General features: G+C 47.3%; 1 long non-coding RNA gene across 1 annotated transcript; it reads right to left on the reverse strand.

Annotated features, from left to right (window-relative positions):
• Nucleotides 1–1,712: 1,712 nt before the first annotated feature.
• Nucleotides 1,713–20,965, reverse strand: LOC122227670. Its single transcript, XR_006206187.1, has 3 exons — nt 20,726–20,965; nt 20,306–20,355; nt 1,713–1,966 (listed from the first exon to the last, which is right to left on the reverse strand). It is a non-coding gene; the product is annotated as an uncharacterized LOC122227670 (long non-coding RNA).
• Between the last annotated feature and the right edge of the window lie 2,352 nt (nt 20,966–23,317).

The following is a 23,317-nucleotide window of genomic DNA, read 5'->3' on the forward strand; positions in this document are numbered from 1 at the left end:
CAGAGGCAGGCTGGAAACCCGACCTGTCCACTCGGAATCCTACTTTCCATCACACTGGCTCCTCCCAGCACTCTGCCCAGAGTAAATAATCCCTGAAAGTGTCTTAGGTTCTTCTTAAAACTTTAAACCATTGTAGATATCTTTGCAAAGACATATTTGTGGAAATAAAGAAAACAATCGTTCAGGGAATAACTTGTCTCCCTCATCCCTTACTTAATCTGTTTACTCAGCATTGCTGGGCCAGTTACCCAGCTGTCCCCTTCCCTCCCCGGGGGCTTGAAGGAGGTAAATTTAGGACATATCAATGAGCTCAACGAACGAATGTTTGTGAAGTGCTCTGCTTCACACAATGGTTTCGGGTTACATTTTCCAACAGCCTTGTGAGGTAAACACGAGCGTCTTGCAAGAGACGGTATGGCATGCCATCTCCACCGGACACGAGAGTGAGGTAGACCAAGGGCTGGATCCCAGTCTCAACACACACGAGCCACCCGAGCTCAGGTCACTCATCTACCCTCTCTAAGCCTCTATTTTCCTCACTTATAAAACGGACATCGGACCCACCTCACAGATTTGTTGGGGAGACTGAATGAGGCAAGGCGCCCAGCACACGATAGCACTCAGAAGATGCTAGCAATGGTTATTCTTGCTTCCTCTGTGGCCAGGGGCCACATTACCAATAAGGCAGTCACCCCTGGGGTTTGATAACCCAATATAGGCAAAAACTACACATGAGCGTCAGAAGGGTCGGATGGATTCCAGCTGACAAATCCATAGCGGGAGCTGGATATACTCAGGATTGGCACATCACCCTGGCTAATCTAGTCAGGGTGAAGCCGGGTTTTGTGAGGGAGCTGCTGGGAAGATGCACCACTTTTTTCTGTTGGATGTGTACCCAGAGAACGCAGGCATGGAGGTGCCGGCTGCCATGCTGGCACTATGTGGAAAGTGGGAATGAAGCCAGCAGGGAGAAAAGAAGGCCCAGGAAGGGAAGAAAGGGGGTCCCCGATGACATCGTCTTAGCAAGTTCTGCCCCAGGGCATTCAAAGGGCAGGAACCAATGCATCCTTTTTTGGGTGGGGGAGAATGTCTATCACTTACAAGTGAAAGAATCCTACAGATTCACCCACTGGCCCCCGGGGTCTTTGATGGATCAAGAGAGCCACTGGCCCGCTGGGAGAGAAGAGTTGGGCGATGCCACTGGAATGAGATACGCAGGGCACTTCAGAGAACTGTGGAGGAGTTCTACTTCTTAAACTGGAGAGCGAGTATGCAGGTGTTTTTGATGTTATTCTCTGTGCCTCGCATGGATGAAAAATCTCACCAGAAAAAATTTTTTTAATTCCACCTAAAGAAGTATACCTCACAACTTTTCTGGAGACAATCCGGCAACACATTGTATTGTGTCCTGTGTATTTGTGTAAACACAAATGTATTTATCCATTTTTAAATTACCAACTGAAGGTGCACAAACAAGTTAACCCTAAAATCCCTCTTCTTATCCTAAGGAAACATTACCGTGGGCACAAAGATTTATGTTTCACACTGTTTATAATTTTCAAAAATTGAAAAGACCTTACGAGATTGATCAATAAGGAACTGAGTAAATCCTTATGCGGGAATATTTAATCATGAGGAAGAATACAGATTTTTCAATGTGCTAACAGGGAAAATATCTACAATATAAAGTTAAGCGGAAGGGGTGGGAGAGAACTAGGTGTCATTTAGAAACTGCATTCAGTATCAGGAGCAGATGACTTCATCATAGTGGCCTAAGCTCACAGGGGATTATTCTCCAATGTTAAAGAGAGCCTGAAGAAGGACGATCAGAAGTGGTGTGGCTGTTCCTTTAAGCTGTCAATGATTCAGACACTTTCTTGTGGCCTCCAACGTGTAGCTTCCATCCTCAGGGTCCCCTCATGGCCTAGGATGACTGCTGGAACTCTCCTTCACATCTGTTTTGTAGCTAGGAGGAGACAGGAAATAAGCTAAAAAGATGCACCTCCCACCTGACTTAGCCTCATTTAAGCAACCTTCTCGGTGTTGCACAGTCTGTCTGCTTATCTGCTATTGGTCAGAAGTTAGCCACATGCACACGCCTTGCTGGAATGGAGACTGGGAAAGGTAGTCTTTATTCCAGGTGGCAAAATGCTCAGCTAAAAATCAAGATTCTGCACTAAGTGGGGTGTGTGTGTATGTGTGTGTGTCCACATGTGTGTAGACTGCAACATACATGTTTATGCGAAGAGAATAAAGTCTGGAAGCGTATGCATATGACAAAACATTGTTATGTCTGGGAAGTCCAATTAGAAAGGATTCTTTCACTTGCTACTTCGTATCATCCTGAATTAATAAAATTATTTTCAACCACCTTATATTACTTTTAGACTCAGAAAAAAAAAAAAGCCATAAAGATTCCTCAATACTGGGGACAAAAGAGGTTAATGATGTTAAAATCCTATAACGTGAACTTCAGAGTGTGCTATGAAATTGGCAACAATATTTTATTTATGCCAGGGTTTGAATACACTCATCTACAGTCATGCAGTTAATAACCATTCTTAAAGCCTTTAGTGTGTAGTAAGCCTGAATAAGGCTGAACATTGTAGACGTGAAAATCTCTCTTCTGATCTAAAGAAATTAGATCCTCCTGGTGGTGCTCTGATCATGAGTCAATGAAGACTTCCTTTTACAAACATTTCATCTCCCCACGAGACTCATTCAGTGAACATTAACTGAGTGCCCACCACAGGCCAGGCAATTTATCAGGCCCTTTCAACCTTTTCTCACTTCATCCTTAACAAAAGCTCTGTCAGGCAGATACTACCGTCCCATTTTATAGATGAGAAAACCAAGCCTGAGAGAGCTGAAATAAGTCACTTGATCACATATAGCTCAACACTAGATCTATCTGACCTTGAAGTCCGTCCTTTTTCCATGCCAGCCCCTCCTCTGAAGGCCAGTGGATGATAAATGACAAGTAATCTTCACTGAGTTCCTTGTCTCGTACCTTAGGAGCCTCAGAGTCTGAGGCTTTCTAAAATTAGGTTGATGGCTTCCTTCTCTACCTCCGGCCAGTTTTAAATATAGGCTCTCCTATCCATCTTCCTTATTCACCAATGTTTCCTCTGCACTTCACAGACCATCAGACCAGCAGTATTTTTCCTATTGCCCTCTTAACTTCCTCTGGGAGTCTGACTTGTTACTCGTTTTGGACCCAGCGTCTTGCAAACTTGTTAATGGTCATCCTTACCTAACCGTCAGCTCTGACACAAGTCAAAAAGAGCCTCCATGTATTAGTCACCCCTTGGGGACAGGGCTCTCGGTGACGTGCCGCCCCTTCCGTGTTAACTTGAGCAAATTTCCTGGAAGCAGTGGGTGCGGTGGACAGACCTTGAGCTTCGGGCCCAGAGAAACTTGGGTGTGAATCTCAGCTGTTCGATATTTCTGAGTCTTAATTTACTTATTCCTAAAATGCAAGTAGATAATACATCTTTTCCAGGCTGCATGGGGGGCGGTTAATGGAGATAAGTATTTTATCCCCTGGCACCTGGGAATTGCTTAATAACTTTGGCTATTTCTCTACCTTTCAGTTTTCTTGATTGAAAATGCCCCAAATTCTCACTTTATAGCTAAAGCATACCAACACCGGTTGTAACTGTGCCAATAATTACATAGCACAATAGTCCAAAGCACAAGCTTTAGGATTGACTGCCTCAACCCGAATCTCAGCTCCATCACCTGGTAGCAAGGTGATCTTGGGCACTGACTTAAATCACCTGAACCTGTTTCTTCAACTGCAAAATGAGTTGTCTGACCTTACCTACCTCGTGGGGTTAAATCACTTAGAATAGTGCCTCGCCCATTTGTGAGCACTCAGTTTATGTGAGCTATTACAGCTGCCGTGCACTGAGCTCCTGCTACATGCCAGCCTCTGCGTTCAAGTCTCATCTATGTGTTCTCATTTCCACTACGTCATGGGTCACACAATCCCCACCTTTAGGCTGCGGGAACCGAGAGTCACGGCAGGAGGTTGACTTCCCCTGGATCCCACAGCTGGCAGGTGGCAGAGGCTGGGCTCAAGTCAGAGCTCTTTTCCACTTCACCCCAAGTTTATCTCCCTCTGACTTCCAGCTCATTCTCCAAGGAGCCCCCTTGGCTCCTTCGCAATTTCCTATCCTGATATCTCAGGGACATTTCCACATTAATCTTGGTTTCCTATGCTATTTATGTTCTGTTACCTTGCCCATGCTGTATCACCAGGGTTGATTAATCAGAAATTGTGTCTCCGTGGTTATGACCCTGAAGGAAATGTTTCAGAACCCCCGCCAACCCGTCCCTGATGTCAGCTCATGAAGGACGGGCTGTTTATCAGAGGGCAGAGGGCAGCCTATTGTTGCGATATAAAGGAGAGATGGCCTGGTGGCAGCGTCTCTCACAAGACTCGGCCTCCGGGGCCTGCTGAGTAAGCAGGGGCCCATGTGGCCCTCTGTAAGCAGGACGGTGCCGGCCCAAAGTGCTGACGCAGCTCCGCTGTGCGGTGGAGGGAGGCCTGCAGGAGCAGGGATGCACACCCAGAGACAGTCACACGCCTACCTCCCCACCAGCAGAAGTTAGGATCACGCAACACGTTGACTGAGTGTTTCTCCCATGCTGAGGAGGAGGCACACATACCTCTTGGGTGTCAGCTCTCACCAGTCCCTGCCTTGCCCCCGAAGCACCAAGAACCCCAAACAACCCAGAGCTCCCTACAGGCCGCCTCCCCACCAGCCCCCCGCCGAGCTACTTCTTGCCTCTGTGCCTTCATCCATGCATTCCTTCATTTGACGAATATATTTTGACTACCTACTATGTGCCTTTTGTGGGTTGAATTGCACCCACCCAAAATTCGTATCTTGAGGTCCTAGCCCCCAATATCTCAGGATATGATCTTATTTGGAAATAGGGTCATCGCAGATATGATTCGTCAGGTTGAGGTCATGCGGAAACAGGGTGCACCCCTAATCTTATATGAATTGGGTCCTCACAAAAAGGGAAAATTTGGACACAGATGCACACACTCAGGGGTAATGCCACATAGAGATGAAGGCAGAGAGCAGGGTGAGATATTTACAAGAAAAGGAACACCAAAGACTGCCAGCAAACCACGAGAGGCTAGGAGGAAGACATGGAACTGATCCTTCCTCACGGGCCTCAGAAGGAACCAATCCCGCCTATGCCCTGATCTGGGACTACTGGCCTCCAGAAACGCGAGGAAATACATTTCTGTCGTTTGAGCTACCCACTCTGTGGTCTCTTGTTATGGCAGGCCGAGCAAACTAATCCGGCATCAGGCCGGAGGCAAGGGGGACGCCACACTGAACAAGGCAGAGGAGGTCCCCACCCACATCACGCTTACATTCCCACAGGGAAGGCAGGCTGTAAATCCACAAAAATATATATAAGATGATTTCAGGTCACGATAAGTGACATTAAGGAAACTAAATCAAGGTAAAGGAATAGAGGGACCAAAGTACTCAGACCAAATGCCTGTGGGGAGGTGACATTTGAAGCCTGGAAGAAGTAAGACAGCACGCCATGAGAAGTTATGAGGAAAGGACATTCCATGCGGCCCGTGTGTATGGTGGTCCACCTCTCCTGTGCGCCCCAACTCTCACACCCGGCAGACTCATCCTCCAAGGCTCAGGTCAGATGCCATCTCCTCTGAAACAGACTTGGCTGACTTACAGACTAAGCTTAAACATGCTTCCTTCTGGGCTCTCAGGTCCCTCGAGTTCAGGGCTTTCCCCAAAGTCCCACACTGTTTTATAATTTGGGGGGGTAGAGTTTGTGTGCAAGCCTAGATAGTTTCTGTCCCATTACTCTAGACAAATACCAGAGACACACTGCTCTGTTCCAAGACAGCAGGAAACACCTGCCCTTTAAAACAAAATAAACAAGAAGCAAAACAAAAAAAGGAGAAAACCATGATACAGACATAGCCCGAAAATCCATTTTTCCAGAGAACTGCACTTTAGTCTTCAAAGCCCCTTTCCCTGGAAGACCAGAGCTCTTCTGGAGGATCGAGCTGGAAGACAGCAGACTGACGATGAATCCGCCAAACAGAGCAGCCCCTTCCACAGGGAAACACGTGGAGGTGGACAGGAATAAGTGTGGGGGTGGACGGAGTTCCAGAAGCTCCTGCCTCACTGACATGGATGGGGGTTTGCCCAAATGGCCCAGTATTCCCAGCAGGAGATGGCAGAGAGCACAAGTCCCAGCGTGGCCGGCAGCCTATAGGCCAGCAAAGGTCACTCTCCTCAGTGTGAATATCGCTGTGACTTCCATCCTTGCTGCCCATGTTGCCAAACAGCCCTCTGTTTCCGTCCTGGGCCTCTGTGCCCAGGTCAAGGGTATGGATTCCACCTGGAGAGGTCAAGGTCAGATCCCAGAGCCCCAGTCCCCATGTGGAAAAAAAAAAAAAAATCTTTCAAGCTTACAAAGCATTTTTGAGTAAAATACCTCAAAATTGGTCTAAAAACGAGGGCTCTTATCCCCCCAAGCTTACTTCCACTCCCGTGTTCTCAGGAAGCACCAATACTCACGTATCATTCAGCTAGAAAAGTAATTAAGCATCTTCGTTTTACCTCTGCATCATTCCCCTATTCAAAAGATGAACAAAAGTAGCTGATTCTACTTGAGAAATGTCTCCCGGTATCCCTTCCTCTCCACTCCCGGAGCACGTGCACTCCTGCGAGCACCTTATCGCCTCACTCGTGGCTTTCTTACTACAGCAGCAACCTTCCTCCCCCCCACCACACACACACACACACACACACACACACTTGCAACCTACCCTCCCTGTTGGTGCCATCTTCCCAAACAGTTACCCTGATCAGGTCAGTTCTCTGCTCCTACTGCTGAATCCCGATTTCCCTCGGGATACATCCAAACTCTTTATCAGGAACCACAAGGCCCGGCACAACCCAGCTTTATCTCCTCTTACCACTGGTGCCTTCCACTTGTCTCTCCAGCAGCTGTCAACTGCTTAAAACCACATCACACCATTTCTCATCTCCGATCATTTCCTCATGTTTTTCCCTTTTCCTGGGACACCTCCCTTCCCTCACCCCACCCCACCCCCACCCCATCCCTACCTAACTCCTTCTCATTCTTTGTGGCACAGCACAGGTATCATCCCCGTGAGGATGCCTTGCCAGGCCTCCCTCACCCCTCCCCAGCACACCTGGCGAGGGTAGGTACCTTTTCCAGCACCTTTTAGGACCCGAGTAAGTCATCTTCCCACGGCCCTTTGTTGTGACATGGTGCACCCAGAGTGACAGCCAGCCATTTATGTGCCATTCCTCTCATTTGACTGTGAGCTCCTCGAGGGCCAGAGCTGTGTTCTACTCATGTCTACACCGCCAGCTGCTAGTCACAGCCTTGGCAGAAAGTAAGAACTGAGTAAGGGCCGAATGAAGGAAAGAATCTTTAATGGACTTGAGGTAACTCATGAGTGGAAATGAGGAGTCTAGGATAATTCCAAGTTCAAGAGGCTGGATAGTGATGACTTTTATAAGCATAGGAAATACAGGATGAGTGAAGGTTTAGGCAGCAGATAGCCACCTGCATCAGGAAGAGACTTCACTAGGCAGTTGGGTCTATGTACGCTTCTAGAGTTCAGGGAAAGCTCTCGCCCGAATAAGAGATATCATTTGGGGGAATCAATGCAGTGGGAAAATTCCCCAGAGGGTGGTCTAGAGTGAGAAACATAGTGGAAGAAACCTTGAAACAACACTGGCATTAAAAGGTGGGCAGAGAAAGACAACCCCATGCAAATGACAGAGGGGGACCGGCCAGAGAGGTAAAAGCTGCTCCATCAGAGAATGATGTCAACCAAATCAAGTGAAGAGTGCATTTCCAGAAGCATGACAGGGTTTCCAAATGCAGCAGTAGCGACCACGCTTTTTCAACTATGGGCAAGGCCCTTTATAATGCAGTCTTTGCCTAGACTTCCCACCTCACCCCCTCACACTGCAGATCCTAGCCTGTCTGCATGGTTTAGGATTCCCGAATATGCTATGCCATTTCACCCTCTCATACCTTTGCTCAGTCATTCCCTCTGCCTGTAAGGTCCACATCCACCCACTCTGAAATTGTCATCAATCAAATGCCACCTTGAGCTTTTCCTCCTGCAAAGCTCTCCTAGCCTGTGCCCTGACAGGAGAGGGAGGTGACTGCTCCCTCTTGGTAAGCCTCCACTCTTCTGTGAACTTGGCTCTCATATATGACCTGTAATACCATATTTTTCTTTCCATGCTTGAGTTGTCTAGGGGCACGGGCTGTCGTATTTATTTCTATATATTTTTATAATGCCAAGACCAGACACAGTCTGGCATAAAGTCTGAAGTCCATATATTTTATTGAATGAGAAAGAAAGAAGGACTCTGCACGTCAACATCACTCAGAGAACAAACCAACAGAAATGCAAGAATCAAAATCTGGTTAAATGGTCTCCTTGGTTGGGATTTGGTTAACAGGTTTTCCTGAGAATGCCCGGGTTAAATGTTACATAGGACACATTAAGTGAGTTTTGCCCTGGCCTACGGAAGCTCCTGAGCACGGCTGCAAATGAACTAATCTGGGTGGGAGGGAGCACCTCCGTGGGGTCACAGAGAAACATCCGTTTGTGTTGAAGCTGCCAAACTGCCTTTCCCTTGCCCCCAGCGCACCAAGGGTGTCTCATAAATGTTAAATAATCATAATGACCACGCTCAAGGGGTGTCAGTGCTCATAAAATCTAGCTTTTATGGATGATTCCGAGTCTCCTGGTGGGTGGTTAGAAATTGAGCAGGCCTCATGGCCAGAGGTCTCCATACAGGCTGCATCTGAGAGACCTATAAGCTTGGGTGGCAGGAAGGGGATCCAATCACAAGCTAGGACGCCCAACCATTGATTGATTGAGGAAGGCCACCCACACTGAGCCTTCTGGAATCCATTGGTGAGTCATGGGCCAAAGGATTATGTCTTCAATATGGGCCATCGGGCCTGATATCGAGGCATTTCCTGCTTACAGCTTAGGGGAGCTATCCTTAATGAGGGTGATGACCTGTGAGTCCAAGAAATAAGCAGCTGAGAGGAAAACCCTGGTCTCCTTTACCCCTCATGGCGGGCGCATGGCTTCCTAAGCCTTTTCTGATGGTATAATCTCCAGCAAACCTCAGTTTACATTCATTCATTCATTCATTCCATCATTATTCAGCTGTTGTATTCACTCTTTCCACAGACATTAATTAAGTACCTGGGCTAGATGTTAGAAGTACCGAGATAAATAAGACACGGTTCCCACCCTTGTTGGGTCCACTGTAGGAAAATGAGTAAAACACCAATTTTTATGTAATGGGTTAAGTACATATAGCCATAGAGGCACGTACAAAGGGCAGAACAGCAACCTCTACTGCTGTAGAGGATGAACAGAGTTCTACCAGGCAGGTAAAAGGGAAGAAGAGAGGGGGCTAGGTATCCAGGGGGATTGAGAAGGCATTTTAAACAATCAGATACACAAAGTGAGGGTGGCACCAAAATAGGGGTCATGACCAGGACCTCCACCTTGCATAGTTCCTGGAGCTACTACTCACATCAGCATCTATAGTCATATAGTGCACAGTCAACGCCCACACCCACCCCACCCCTAATCAGGGTTCAGTTCCTGGCTCTGCTTCTAACTAGCTGTATGACGCTCTTGGACAATGCTTTTCCCGTTTCTCAGTCTCTTCAAGTGTGGAATAAAGAAGCTGCACCAGCTAGCTTCCAAATCTCTTCTTCCCTCTAGAGTCCCCCAGGAATCTAGGAGTCTAACCGGAGCTGAAACGACATGGGGTTATTAAAGCTTGTCATTCAGGACCAAATTAGGTATTGTCCTTGGAAATGAAACTTTACTCTTCTCCAAATCTTGATTCACACAAAGGTTGATTAAACACTGACGCACTAAAATGTAAATTAAGGATCACTTAGCCCAAGTGGTTCCTTTTTGAAAAGGTGAGACTGAGGCCCAGAGACAACAAATGATTCACTCAGAGGTAAACAGCCAAGTGGATTAGGACCAAGACCAGGGTCAGGACAAAAGTGTTGTGTGTGCCAAGCCAAGTAGTTACCAAGCTGGACCCTGACTCCCTCCAATGCTTTGTAATGGCAGAGCACCCCGTTGACCAAACCTACAGATCTAGGACTGGAGCACAATTCCAACTGATATGCCTTTAAGACCTAAGACTTCCAAACCCATTTCCTCAGAAGTAAATTGAGTCTATGTATATAGTCAAGTTACTTTAGACATGGCCAAAACATTTTAAACACCATCCATCCTGACAACCAAATGAGAACCCAAGTGTGATCCTAGCTCCTCCCTCTCTATATTGTCTCTTGCCAGGGGGCGCCTGGGTGGCTCAGTCAGTTAAGCATCCGACTTCGGCTCAGGTCATGATCTCGCATGAGTTCGAGCCCCGCGTCGGGCTCCGTGCTGACAGCTCAGAGCCTGGAGCCTGTTTCAGATTCTGTGTCTCCCTCTCTCTGACCCTCCTCCGTTCATGCTCTGTCTCTGTCTCAAAAATAAACATTAAAAAAAAAAAAATTTATTGTCTCTTGCCAGATCCTAAATACGTGCCTCTCCCTGTCCCACCGCTGACCTGGTTCAGAGCCAGGCTATTGCGTTAGCTGGCTCACTAGTCTCCCGCCCTCCCATGCATCTTCCTCCGTGTAGCTACCAGGACGGTGTTGACTCTCCCCTGCTCTGAGCAAGCTGGGGGCACTCCCACACCTGCCAGATAAAACCCAACCTCTGCAGCATGGCACGCCACACCTTTTGCCATTCCCCCCACCTGCCTGGCATTGTTAGTCTCTGCCTTCATACTCCTCAAGGGTGCACCAGTATTGCTCATGGGTCTGCAGTCATGCCGAGCTCTCTTGGCTCTCTGTGCCTCTCCTCAGACTGCTTCCTACGCCTGGAAGGCTTCCCCCTCCTCAAATCCATCTCCTTGTACATCCCTCCTATACTAGTCTGCTCGGGGTGCAAAATACCACAGGCTGAGTGGTGCAAACAACAGAAGTTTATTTCCTCACAGTTCTGAAGGCTAAAATGCATGACCAAGATGCAGGCAGATTCAGTTTCTGATGAGAGCTCTCTTGCTGCTTAGGGACAGCCGCCTTCTCTCGTGACCTCACGTGGTCTTCCCTGTGTGTGTGCATGGGAACAGAGCTTCCTGGTATCTCTGCCTCTTCTTACAAGGACACCAATCCTGTTGGACCAGGCACCCACCTTCATAACCTCATTTAACGTAATAACCTCCCTAAAGGTCATACCTGCAAATACAGTCACATTCAGGGTTAGGACTTCAATATATGAACTTAGGGGAGGGGGACAAACTTCAGTCCATGGCACCTCCATTTAGAGCTCTTATCTCTACGAACTGGGATGATTTATTTTCATATCTGTCTCCTCCACTGGTTTTGAGTTCCTATGGAAAGTTAAAATGGTCTCTGAATCCTATGTCAGTGACGACTGGTCTAGGTTTTGCGAGGTCCTCGTTAAGAAAAGGATGAAAAATTAGATATGAAGTGAATTTAGAAAGGGCCCGTACAAGTGACGGACCCTGGAGTTAAGCTTTACGGCTTCAGAGTACATCCGCCTCTGGGCTCATAGTAAGAAGCCTCACTGGGTGCTAGAAAGACCACAGGCTGGGCTGCATTCCAATTTCTCCTTTCTTTTTGGGCAGGTGAGTTCACTGTCTGCACTTCAGTATTTCTGCATACCTGCAGGTGAGGGTATTTTGAAAATGTAATTACATAACCCGAAAAAGATGTTACGTGTTTGTTTACGTGCCTACTGTCTGTGTTTGTAACTACAGTGTGTGCTCCACGAAGAAGGGGACCTGCCCTGGTCACTGCTGAATCCCAGTGTTCCATGATGGTGCCCGGAAAGGACGAGATGCTCAAGAAACATGTGTTGATTGAAAGAATGTAGTCCTTGGTAGGACCTGAAAGATTGGTGTCTGGTATCCATCTGTAAGTAAGTTTTCCCCATTGAAACTCTTGCTATTATTAATGAATCTTAGTTAAATGAATAAAGAAGAGTCAAAACACACCCACGTTCAGAAGACCTAAAAATCACTGTAAGCTAGACTCTGGAGAGCATAATAATTCAAAATTTCTTATGGCCCTAAATGTTTTTAAAGCTAGAATAACAAAATACCTGGAAGGAAGAAGGGAAGGAAAAAAGGGGAGGGAGAGGGGGAGAGAGAGAAGGGGAGAAAGAAAGTGAGGAGGAGGGGGAGAGGGAGACAGACAGAGAGACAGAGAGAGAGAGAGGCAAAACAAAAGAACACAGAAAACCCTCCGGGCAGTGGGCATAATCGAAATAGGAAAGCCCCGGAAATTTGATATGGTTTCTCTGGGGACTAAACATATTTATTCCTTGTGGAGTGGCCACCTCCGTACTCTCCAGGGAGCAGAGGGTGCTGGTAGGTGCTCTCCAGCGGGCTGCTTAAGGGGAGGCAGGGACCAGCCTCATCGGACAACCTGGAATAGTGCCAAGCTCCAGTCTCTTGCAGCTTGGAGCTGAAAAGCCAATCCTCCAACTTAGCTCTGAACTCTTCACCCCAATCAATTAAGAGAAATCCCATCAAAACCTCCAGATAAGTCTGCTTGGCCTGACCCTGATGATTCGAGAGACTCTGCTGCTCCTGGAAGAATCGGTTTTTAAATGGCTCACCCTGTGGGGTTGAGGAATTCAGGGAGAGGTAGACAATCCCAGCACTGTAGAGCTGAGAGGGACTTAGCACTCACAGAGTGCACATCTCGACAGGGTCACGTAGCTTCCTTAGTGTTGTTGGGAGAAATTTCTTAAAGTGGTCTGGCTTCCTACGCAGCCCATTTAATTCTCACACTTGACCGTGTCAGTAACTCTGACTCGTGGTTCAAGCATAAGAGCGTGGCCTCGGCTTCACAGACCTTGTTTCATTTCTCACTCTGCTTCCTGTGTACTGTGTGAGCTTCACCTTCCTGGGCCTCAATCCCACCCTCCACAGGACAGATATTATCTCACATTCCTGTAGTCAAGATGGAGTCAGATAGCATTTACCTAAAGGCGGGCACTTTCAGGGCTGAATCAGTGGTGATTTCCCACCTTCTCTCTTGCTCCCTCTTCCCTCTACTCCTTTTCCCCCTCTGTTCCCAGCAGGTACTGTGATGAACGCAGAGTGCAGTACGGAGCCCTTGCTCAAAGGAAGCTCACCTCCATGGAGCTTCAAGCTTCCATGTGAAGGTGGGAAGACATGGCTTCTCCAGATCCATGCTCCCCCACAGACTTCTGGGACATCACATCCAGGCCGTGGGCCAAGCTGCAGGAATACACAGATGTCCATTCCCTATCCTCAAGGAGCTCACAGAAAACTCTAGCTAAAGACAAGGAAGAGAAAAAACCCACAGTAAGCATGAAATTATATAGAGCCCAGAAGTCATGTAGAAGGGAAGGAAATGGCTTCATCAGGGTCCAACGATGACACGATTGGGGGGAAACCCAAGAACAACTGCAAAGTCCTCCTTGTCTGATTAAAAAAATAAACATGCAAAAAAAAAAAAAAAAAAGTACAAGGAATTAGAAGCTCACCAGTCAGGGCAAACTATTCCTGGGCACCGCATATTCTGAAGAGAATCTGGTGCATACCAACTACTACACTTATTCAGTCTTCTGGATCCTGTGATTATTAAGGCTGGTGGGAAAAAGTATACAATTAAAGGAGACTGAAAGAAAAAGAGAGAAAATGAAAGAAGAGCAGAAAAGAGGAAGGAAGAAAGGAAGGAAACTACCTTTGGTTTCACTTGTGTGTACTAAGTCCCCTACCAGGTCCCTGCACTTATTCCACTCCCTGACTGGAAAGAAAGAAGGGGGTGGGGGAGGAAGAAATCCTTGAGATGGATAATATCTCTCTGTAACTATGAGGAAAGTAAAGCCAGGAGATGAAACGCCTTGCCTAAGGCCACATAACCATAAGCAGAGAACAGGGATTGAAAGTCAGCTATGCCTGGGGCGCCTGAGTGGCTCAGGTGATTAAGCTCAGGTCATGACCTCATGGTTTATGGGTTTGAGCCCCACATCAGGCTCTGTGCTGACAGCTCAGAGCCTGGAGCCTGCTTCGATTCTGTGTTTCCCTCTCTCTGCCCCTCCCCTACTCGTGTTTTCTCTCTCTCTCTCTCTCTCTCAAAAGTGAATAAACATTTAAAAATAAAAAATAAAATAAAAAAGAAAGTCAGCTACACCTGACTCCAAAGCTCATGTTCCTTTCAGGGTATCCTGATCCCTGGGACAGACTCTACCATATTCTTCCCAAATGATGGTGTAAATGGAAAGGGGTAGTCATGGGTGTAGGAATATGAAGAACAGAGACATGAGCCCTTCCACGTGCCCAAGGAATCCCACCACCCCTGTGACTGACTTCTCCCTTTGCTATTGAGTTAACCCTGGGCAAATTGCCTAACCTCGGTGCATCCTGGGTTGTCTTACGTGTAAAATGGATCCCTAATATCTTCATCATCTGACAAAGGAGAATAGATTAGCTAAATTCTTTTTTTTAATGTTTATTTATTTTGAAAGAGCACACGAGTTGGGGAGGGGCAGAGAGACAGAAAGAGAGAGTTAATCCCAAGAAGACTCTACACTCAGAGCAGAAGCCTGATTCAGGGCTCAAGCTCATGACCCTGGCATCATGACCCGAGCTGAAATCAAGAGTTGGTTAACTCAACTGACTGAGCTACACAGACACCCCCAGATTAGCTAAACTCTTGAGATCCCTTACAGTCTACTCACATCACAGAATTTCATACCTAGAAAGAACTGTAGAAATTAGCGTTTCTCAAGCTTGAGGAATGGCTAAATCCTATGGCAGCTATCTCCATTTGGCCTCTTTATCTGTTCATGAACGAATTTTTAGTTGGTCACAAGAATGTCCAGCTAAAGAGATTTCTTGGCATCCCTTGAAGGTAGGGGTGACCACTTGACCAAACTATGGGCAGGGAACTATAAAAAGAAGTGATATGTGCAACTTCTGCCCTTTAAAGGAAACAGTAGGCTCTTGCCTTTCCTCCTTTCCTCCTTCCTGTTGGATGGAATGCAGACTCAATGGCAGGAACTGGGGCTGCCATCGTGGATCACAAGATGGAAGGCATATGTGGAGAACTACAGGGCAATATGACGGAAAAAGCTGAGGTCCTGATGCTTGAGAAGCCATCGTTCCCCTTAGGATGCCTATCTGGACTTTATATTTGAGAAAGAAATAAATTCCTATCTTGTTTGTGTCTTCTAACAAATACATCCCATTTAAAGAAAAAAAATTCACAGATTCCCCAGTTTGGGAAACACACTGCACAGAAAGTGAAATGGGAGAAATTTTAGATATTTTCAGGCTGCTGCCACAGTCATACATATAAATGCCAAGGGAGCGACTGAAATTTCATGTCCATCCATGAGAAAAAGGGGTGAGGGAGGGCCATCAAGATAATCTGGATTATGTTTATATGTAATGGCTAGAGCGTTGGATAATCATTTAATGTATACACAAAATTATAAAATTATCACAGGACTTTTTAATTGCCCTCACCCCTACCTTGAGCCCAGGGACCCGAGAAGCCAGTTTAGAGGGAAAATGTTCGATTCGGTTGTTTCAAACTAAATTCCACTATACCTCCAGGGCAATGTCTAGGACTCAAAAGTCCTGAGAGGATGAGGAGGACAAGTTGAAATCTAAAGCTGAAATCAGCAGAACCTCAGGCCACAACCCCATGGCTTTCATCTGGTTTATATATTGGGGTTCCACAGAAGAGTTCAAAGAGCTCTGCTGATCACATGTCACTAAGTGAAACCTTCTTGCTAATAGAGAAGGGACCTAATATCCAGAAAGAGGAAGTGATTTGCCCACAACCACACAATGAGGAAGAAGCCCAGTTCCCAGGCCTAAAAAGCAGCCTCTTTCACCTGAATCTGACCTACTGAGCAGACCATGCAGCTTCTAAGCTGGGGACAACCCAACAAGGCCTCCTGGAGTCCCTCAGCCCACTCTTACCCCAGAGATGGAGCTTCCCTTTTGTTCATAAGTTTTAAGTGACTCCATCTCCACAGCCAGAAGAGAAAGCAGCTTTGACCACAGCAGGTGCTCCCAGCCTAAGGATGAGCTGGTGAATTCCCATACAGGCCCCAGAAAGTCACAGGTTAGCCAGCCTGCTCAGCTGACCCACAAACAGATGGTTTCTCTCCTGGGCAGGATGGGCCATGACAACAGATAAGGGAAGGTGTCGCATTGTGATCATGACCAAAGGTCACTTCTACCCAGAAAGTAGGATCAGGTAGTGCCTAGTGTCAGGAACAGACCCCCAAATGCCTGGGCACTGGTGTTGGCCACAAAGATTAAGATTAAAAGTGTGTTGGGGCACCTGGGTGGCTCAGTCAGTTAAGTGTCCAACTCTAGATTTCAGCTCAGGTCATGATCTCACAGTTCGTGAGTTCGAGCCCCACATGGGACTCTGCGCTGATAGCACAGAGCCTACTTGGGATTCTCTGCCCCCCTCTCTCTGCCCCTCTCCCACTTGCCCACTTGCACATGCTCTCTCCCTCTCTCAAAATAAATAAGTAAATAAATGTTTTTTAAAAAGAGTGTCCAGGGGTGCCTGGGTGGCCCAGTCGGTTGAGCGTCTGACTTCAGCTCAGGTCATGATCTCACGGTTCGTGGGTTCGAGCCCTACATCAGGCTCTGTGCTGACCGCTGGCTCAGAGCCTGGAGCCCGCTTCAGATTCTGTCTCCTTCTCTCTCTGTCCCTCCCCCACTCACGCTTTGTCTCACTCTGTTTCTCAAAAATAAATAAATGTAAAAAATAAAAAATAAATAAAAAAAAAAAAAGAGTGTTTACTCATAGGAATGATCCAGAAGTTCCCGGTTCTCAAAGGGCTTTTACACACATTATCTCATTACATACAATCCTAGAGGGAAGGACCCTTATGATACTGTAACAGACACCAGAGGCCCAACAGGATCTCACTAGAACACAAATTCCTCCAGGGCAGGGGACTGTGAAGACTTTGTTCACTACTATTTCCCTCATGTCTACAATACTGAACTTGGAGTGACACCCACTGATTATTTACTTCATAAGTGAATAAACGGCTCTGCCAATCTTCCAACCTCATCCCTTCAAGGCCCCCAGGACACCACGCACTCTCCCTTCTGGTCACAGTGAACCACCTGCAGGTCCCCAAATGAAGGAAGCTCTTTCCCAAGCCTGCAGGTTTTACACATGCTTATTCCTTGGCCTGAAATGGACTCTTCCACCTCTGTCTTCTGCTGGACCTCTACACCTCGGTCTTGACATTCAGGGCTGCAGTGTTCAGATCTGCAAGCTGTTCACAAAGCAGGAGTGACCAGTCCAGGGGGGCGGTGACTGGAGGCACCAAAGGGCTCCACCTGCCAAGCGGTGCAATCTGATATGGGGATGCCCAGAAAAAAAAGGTGGGGGGGGAGCGGAGGTTGGCACCTTTTTCAAATTTTCATGAAGGTTCCACTACTAGGGTTGTTGTGGTCCTATTGCCATCAGCTCCTCCAGGGGCTCTGTTCCCATACCCCAGGGTAGTTTAGGATCCACTCACAATGTCTGGCCTTGTCGGTTTCCCCCTCGAGGTTGTGAGTGTGTCCACTATGGGGGCTGTCTTGTTAGGTGTCTCATCCACCAGGACTGTGCCAGGCCCACAGTAGTACAAGAAATGTTAGTGAATGACAAGGGAATTGCCTTTTCCACGGTCACAAAGCCAGTGAGCGGCAGAGCGGGCTCGAGCCCCCCCAGACCTCCTGTAATTGAGGGCAGAGCTGCCTTCCACAGTAGAAGCCCTCCTTCTAAATATCCCTTCTTGAAGCCAAGCCTTCAGAGACACTTTAGTTAGCAGTGAAGACAAGCCAGAGTGGCTAAATTAATTTTAAGAACTGCATGCACCTCATCCACTAGGTCAGTGAGGGTCACTCGTGAACAAAAATATTTGGGGGGAGGGACTTCAGTTTTGCACCCCCAATTCATAACTCTATCTATTGGTCACTCTCCACCCAGATTTAAGAGATTCTAAGTTCCAGCAGGCCCCATGCCTACGGTGCCGGCTATCCTGACCAAGCTTTGCCCCTCTGATTCTCATCCTGCAAACCTAAACCAAAGTTGCTTTACCAAATGGCTTCTCTAAGGGGTCGCAGAGCCAAAAGCATCTCACACTTTGGTTTTCTGGGATGATGTGATCCAGATCCCCCGATGGCATGCTGCACGGGAGAAAGTGAGGAGGAACACAGAAAATCACCACGTTGGCAGCCAGGAGATCCAGGTCCTTGTCTTGTTTGAGCAGGAAATTCATCATGGGAAAAGTGGTATTTGACCCTACAACTGGAGCCAGAAGTGGAGCTATTTTACCTGCTGAGGCCAAAATCCCCAAGGGCAGTGTCAGAAAGATGGGAGTCAGGAGAAGGAGGGCTGTGATCAATTCTCTATCTAAGGCGGGGTTACGCTAGATGGAGCAGAGAGAACCCAGGACTGGTCTCCAGGGCCGGTTCCGCCACTTTTTCACTCTGCGACCTCGGGCACCGCCGGACATCTCTGAGCCTCAGGTCCTCATCTGAATGTGGGGGTGAGACACATTTCTACTGTGAAAGGTTTTTTGTTTTTTGTTTCATCATGCCCTTCTTTCCTTATCTACTTTCCTTATCATGACAGATAACAGAGTAGTCAAGAGCCTGGGCTCTGGGCTGAGATTTGCACTGTGATCTTGGGTAAGTTCCTTCTGTCTCAATTTTCTCCTTTGTAAAATACTTGTAAAAATACTATATTTTGTCCAATACCTCATGGAGTTGTTACGAGGACTAAAAGAAATGCAAGTGTATAAAGTAACTTATTTAGTATGTGCTAAACAAGTGAACTACTCTTACAGAAGTCGGACCCTCAGTTATTAAGAAATCCAGAGAACACCTTAAAGGGTAGAGAATCTGTGTTCCAGGCCATTTTGTCTTTCCTGTTCTGTGCCTCTATTTATTTGCTCAGTAAAATAAAAGGGTGGGGGCTCCCTAAGAGTCTTCTAGTCAGTCCATCCTGTGGGTACCGATACATGCCCCTTGGAACCTGTCTCAGCCATGGAACTCCCTACTCGTCTTCAGTGGCCAGGTTACATTTAACTTCGTCTGGGAATGCTTCCTTGTATCACACAGAAACAAGCCAACACACAAAAATGACCACTGGAATCTTCCCTTGCCTTGAGCATTCACCAGATACTTACTGTTTCCCTAATCATCAGTTTCCCTCCTCTCCCCACCCTTGCAAAGCCCTTACCCCTGGAGGGCATGTCCCAGGTGGAGTATTACAAAGTGCCCAGGCTATTAAGGCAGATCTGGGCGAAGCCGAATTCTAGATGACGATGGGTACGTCACTTCAACCCTCTAAGCCTTGACTGCCTTATCTTAAAATAGGCAGACTAATATCTACATCATAGGGGTGTGAGGATTCCACGCAGGGACAGCCAGGAGCTGGAGCACAAGTCCCTAGAAAGGGCTGGAAGTCGCCTTTTTCTCCAGAAACGTCCCAGGCTGTGGCAGAAAGCACGAAATACAGAGCTGGAGGACCGCACGCTGTGCTTTGTGCAGCGTGGAGATCCAAATCATCCTGCCGCCTCCCCCACGGATAAACCACCGCCGCAAAGAGTTAACGTTCAACCAACCACCCTACTGACCCCATTCTTTTCAAAACCAGACCTGGCTGGAAGCCCTGAGCTGCTCCCATTGGGCCCGTGCCTGCCCCGCCCTCCAGCGTCCCACCCGAGGCGCGGGCTGGGGAAAAGCACGCCAAACAAAACCCTGCTGCTGTAATCGGGGTCACCCCAAAGACGCTCCCAGGAAATCGCGCCGCTGCCGCACTACTCCGCACCCGCAGTCTAAACTGTGGGCCTGGGGATGAAAAGCAGGGAACTGGGTCCCAGCCGGCCTCACTCCCACCCCGGGACACCCGGGCCGGAGGCAGGGCTCCGGCGCCCACGACGCCCAGAAAGGCGCGCGACGAGCTCACCGCGGGGTCTCCGCGCCCGGCAGCCCGGGCAGGCCCCGCCCCCGCACTCAGGCCTCCAATCAGCGCCTCCTTCCGCCTCCTTCCGCCTCCAGCCGCCCGAGTGCAGTGCCTGGGGCGGCGGGCGCGCGGGAAAGCCGGCAGAGACCCACCACCGGGCGCGGGTCTCGCGGCAGGCGGAAAAAGTGCTAGGAAAAGCGCAAGTCACCTTCTCCCGAAAGGCGGAGAGTAGTCCTCACGGGAAAATGACCGCAGAGGCTATTGCAAAAAGGAAAAAAAAAAAAAAGAATTGGACAGTCACAAAGGCGTGTGTATATATATATATATATATATATATATATATATATATACACACACACACATATGTATATACACACATATATATATATATACACACATATATATGAATATTTTGAAAAGAAAAATCCATACCTCACCCCCACGGCTTTAACAATCCATCGCTCCCATCACCCATACCTCTGTCCTCCCTCCGCTCCCTCCGCAGCTCCAAGGCTAGCCTCCATCACCTTTACTCAGCCTCAACTCCTGTGCCCCATCTCCCACACCCGTCCCGGGCCGCACCTGGCAACCCCCAAGCTGGTTAAAGCCCACCCCCGGCCGCCCTCACCTGCGTCCCGCCCCGGGAACGCAGCACGGGAGCAAGCTGCCTTGCTGCCTGGTGTCGATAAATTCCTGCGAGGAACTTCAGGATTTCCCGAGTGGATTCTTCCCCGCTCCTCTAAAGGACATTGCACATCTACTCTCTTATCAGCCCAGCACCTTCGCTCTCCTCACAGCGGCTCGTTTGGCCGGGATATTACTGCGGAGGTAGGTGCAATCCGGCCAGAAAGGACACTTTTCACCTAGTTCCCCCACCCCCTCGTCTATGGCAGCCAGACTTCTGCCCGCCCCCGCGCCTGGTGGTCTGCGGGGTCGCCCCGGCCCTTTTCTAGGCCTTGCTTTCGCCGGTTCTCTGTGCGCATGCCCTTCACTTCTCCCCCCCCCCCCCCCCCCCCCGCATCATTTGCCCCTTGCTTCCAAATCATTGCCCTCTGCTCACGAGTTTTCTCCTATCTTCAAAAACAAAAGCAAACCAAAGCCGAGCCAAAAACCAAAAATCTCTCTTGGTGCCCTAATTTCCTCCAGCTACCTACCCGTTTGCCCCCTTTACAGAGCAACTCATCAAGAACCCTTAATGCCAGTGGTCGTCAAACTTGTTTGGTTCACCTGCGCCTGAAAGAATATAGACGAATCATGTACTCCAAAACCGATTTTTAAGTTAACGTCTAAAATTGTTCATTTTAAGTTTAAATAGTTGCAAACATGATAATTTATGGCAATTTGTAAATATTGGAATTATAAAGGCACTTACTATTTTAAGTGTATCCAAGTGAATTTAAATATAGCACTCTGTTGCTTGCAAGAATGAAAGATTTAAAGAATCAGAAATTTTGCATAGTTCCTTTTATTCCTTGAACTCTTATTTTTATCCTATTTACCTCCCTTCCAGAATCTTAGCCTACTGCAGATTATTCGATTGAAAGTCTTTTATTCATCATACCATATATCTAACAAAACATGGATATAAATGGAAATATAAAATGTTCCGCTTCCCGTGTCCATGTGGTTCAAAGTATCAGAAAATTCCATCTGGGGGTTCCTGGGGGGCTCAGTCCGTCAAGCGACTGACTTGGGCTCAGGTCAGGATCATTGGGCCCTGTGCTGACAGCTCAGAGCCTGGAGCCTGCTTCAGGTTCTGTCTCCCTCTCTCTCTCTGCCCCTTCCCTGCTCACGGGCTCTCTCTCTATCTCTCTCTCTCTCTCTCTCTCTCTCAAAAATAAATAAACATTAAAACATTTAAAAAGAAAATTCCATCTGAATTATAATAATTATCAGTAGTACACAATTGACCAAAACGACAAATATACTATGGATTTTTAAAAATAATTCTGAAACGTATAAAGTAAAATTTTATTGGAAATGAATCTCATAATGAGATCTATGAGGATTTTCTCAGTTCATATATCCATTGGCATATATTTATTGCTAGAATGGCACAAGGTTAAGCATCAAATCTGTTCCTATTTTTCATATTTACAGATGTCAGCAGTGAGAAACCTTATTCTCAAAAATAAGTATGTGGGGAAAGAGTTTGTTGTAAGAATGTGACTCAATTCTTCAAATTCCTTCTAAGGCACGTTCCAAAACCACATCGCGAACTACCATCAAAAATTGTTTTCAAAACTGTATCATTGGATAACAAATCAGGGGCTCAGTTTAGGGTATTGTGAGGTGCCTATTAGATATTTGGGCAGAGACATCAAGGGAATGCATTCTCTGCTATGGAGAAAACTGTGGTCTCCAGGCAGCTTCAGGATGTGAAGTGACTGCAGAGGCCGACCCTGACCCTGATGGCCAGTGGAATGGGAAGAGCACTGAACTGGAGTCAAAAACTTGGATTCTGGGGTGCCCCGGTGGCTCAGTTGGTTGAGCAACCTCAGCTCAGGTTGTGATCTCACAGTTTGTGAGTTCGAGCCTGGCACTGGGCTCTTTGCTGTCAGTACGGAGCCTGCTTGGGATCCTCTGTCCCCCTCTATCACTGCCCCTCCCCCATTTATGCTCTCTCACGCTCTCTCTCTCTCAAAATAAATAAACATAAGAAAAAATAATAAAAAAACTTGGGTTCTACTCATGGGACCTAGTCTCTGCTGACAGTGTGAGCTTGCCCAAGTTACACAACCTCTCTGAGCCTTAGCTTCCCCTTTCCCCTTTCATGGGGTCCACAAAATCTGGAGCAGGAGGAGCTCTCACTGGGAACACAGACTTTTCTGAGTTCTTTAACTTCTCAGGAGACCAGAATAACACAGATCCAGATACGGCTGCATCACCAGCCACACAATGAGTTTTATTTTATTTTTTTTAACTTTTAAATATAGTAAGATATGCATAGTATAAAGTTTATCATCTTAACCATTTTTAAGTGTACAGTTTAATAGTGTTAAGTGTATTCACATTGTTATACAACTAATTGCCAGAAGTTTCTCATCTTACAAAATTGAAATTCTATATCCATTAAACAATTTTCTATTCTTTCCTCCCCCAGTCTCCGGCAACTGCCGTTCTACTTTGTTTCTATTACTTTGACTATTCTATATACTCCTATAAGGGTGATCATATCTCGTATGTCCTTGTGATTGGTTTATTTCATTTAGCACAATTT

The sequence above is a fragment of the Panthera leo genome, chromosome C1, assembly GCF_018350215.1.
Source record: "Panthera leo isolate Ple1 chromosome C1, P.leo_Ple1_pat1.1, whole genome shotgun sequence".
Taxonomy (NCBI): Eukaryota; Metazoa; Chordata; class Mammalia; order Carnivora; family Felidae; genus Panthera; species Panthera leo.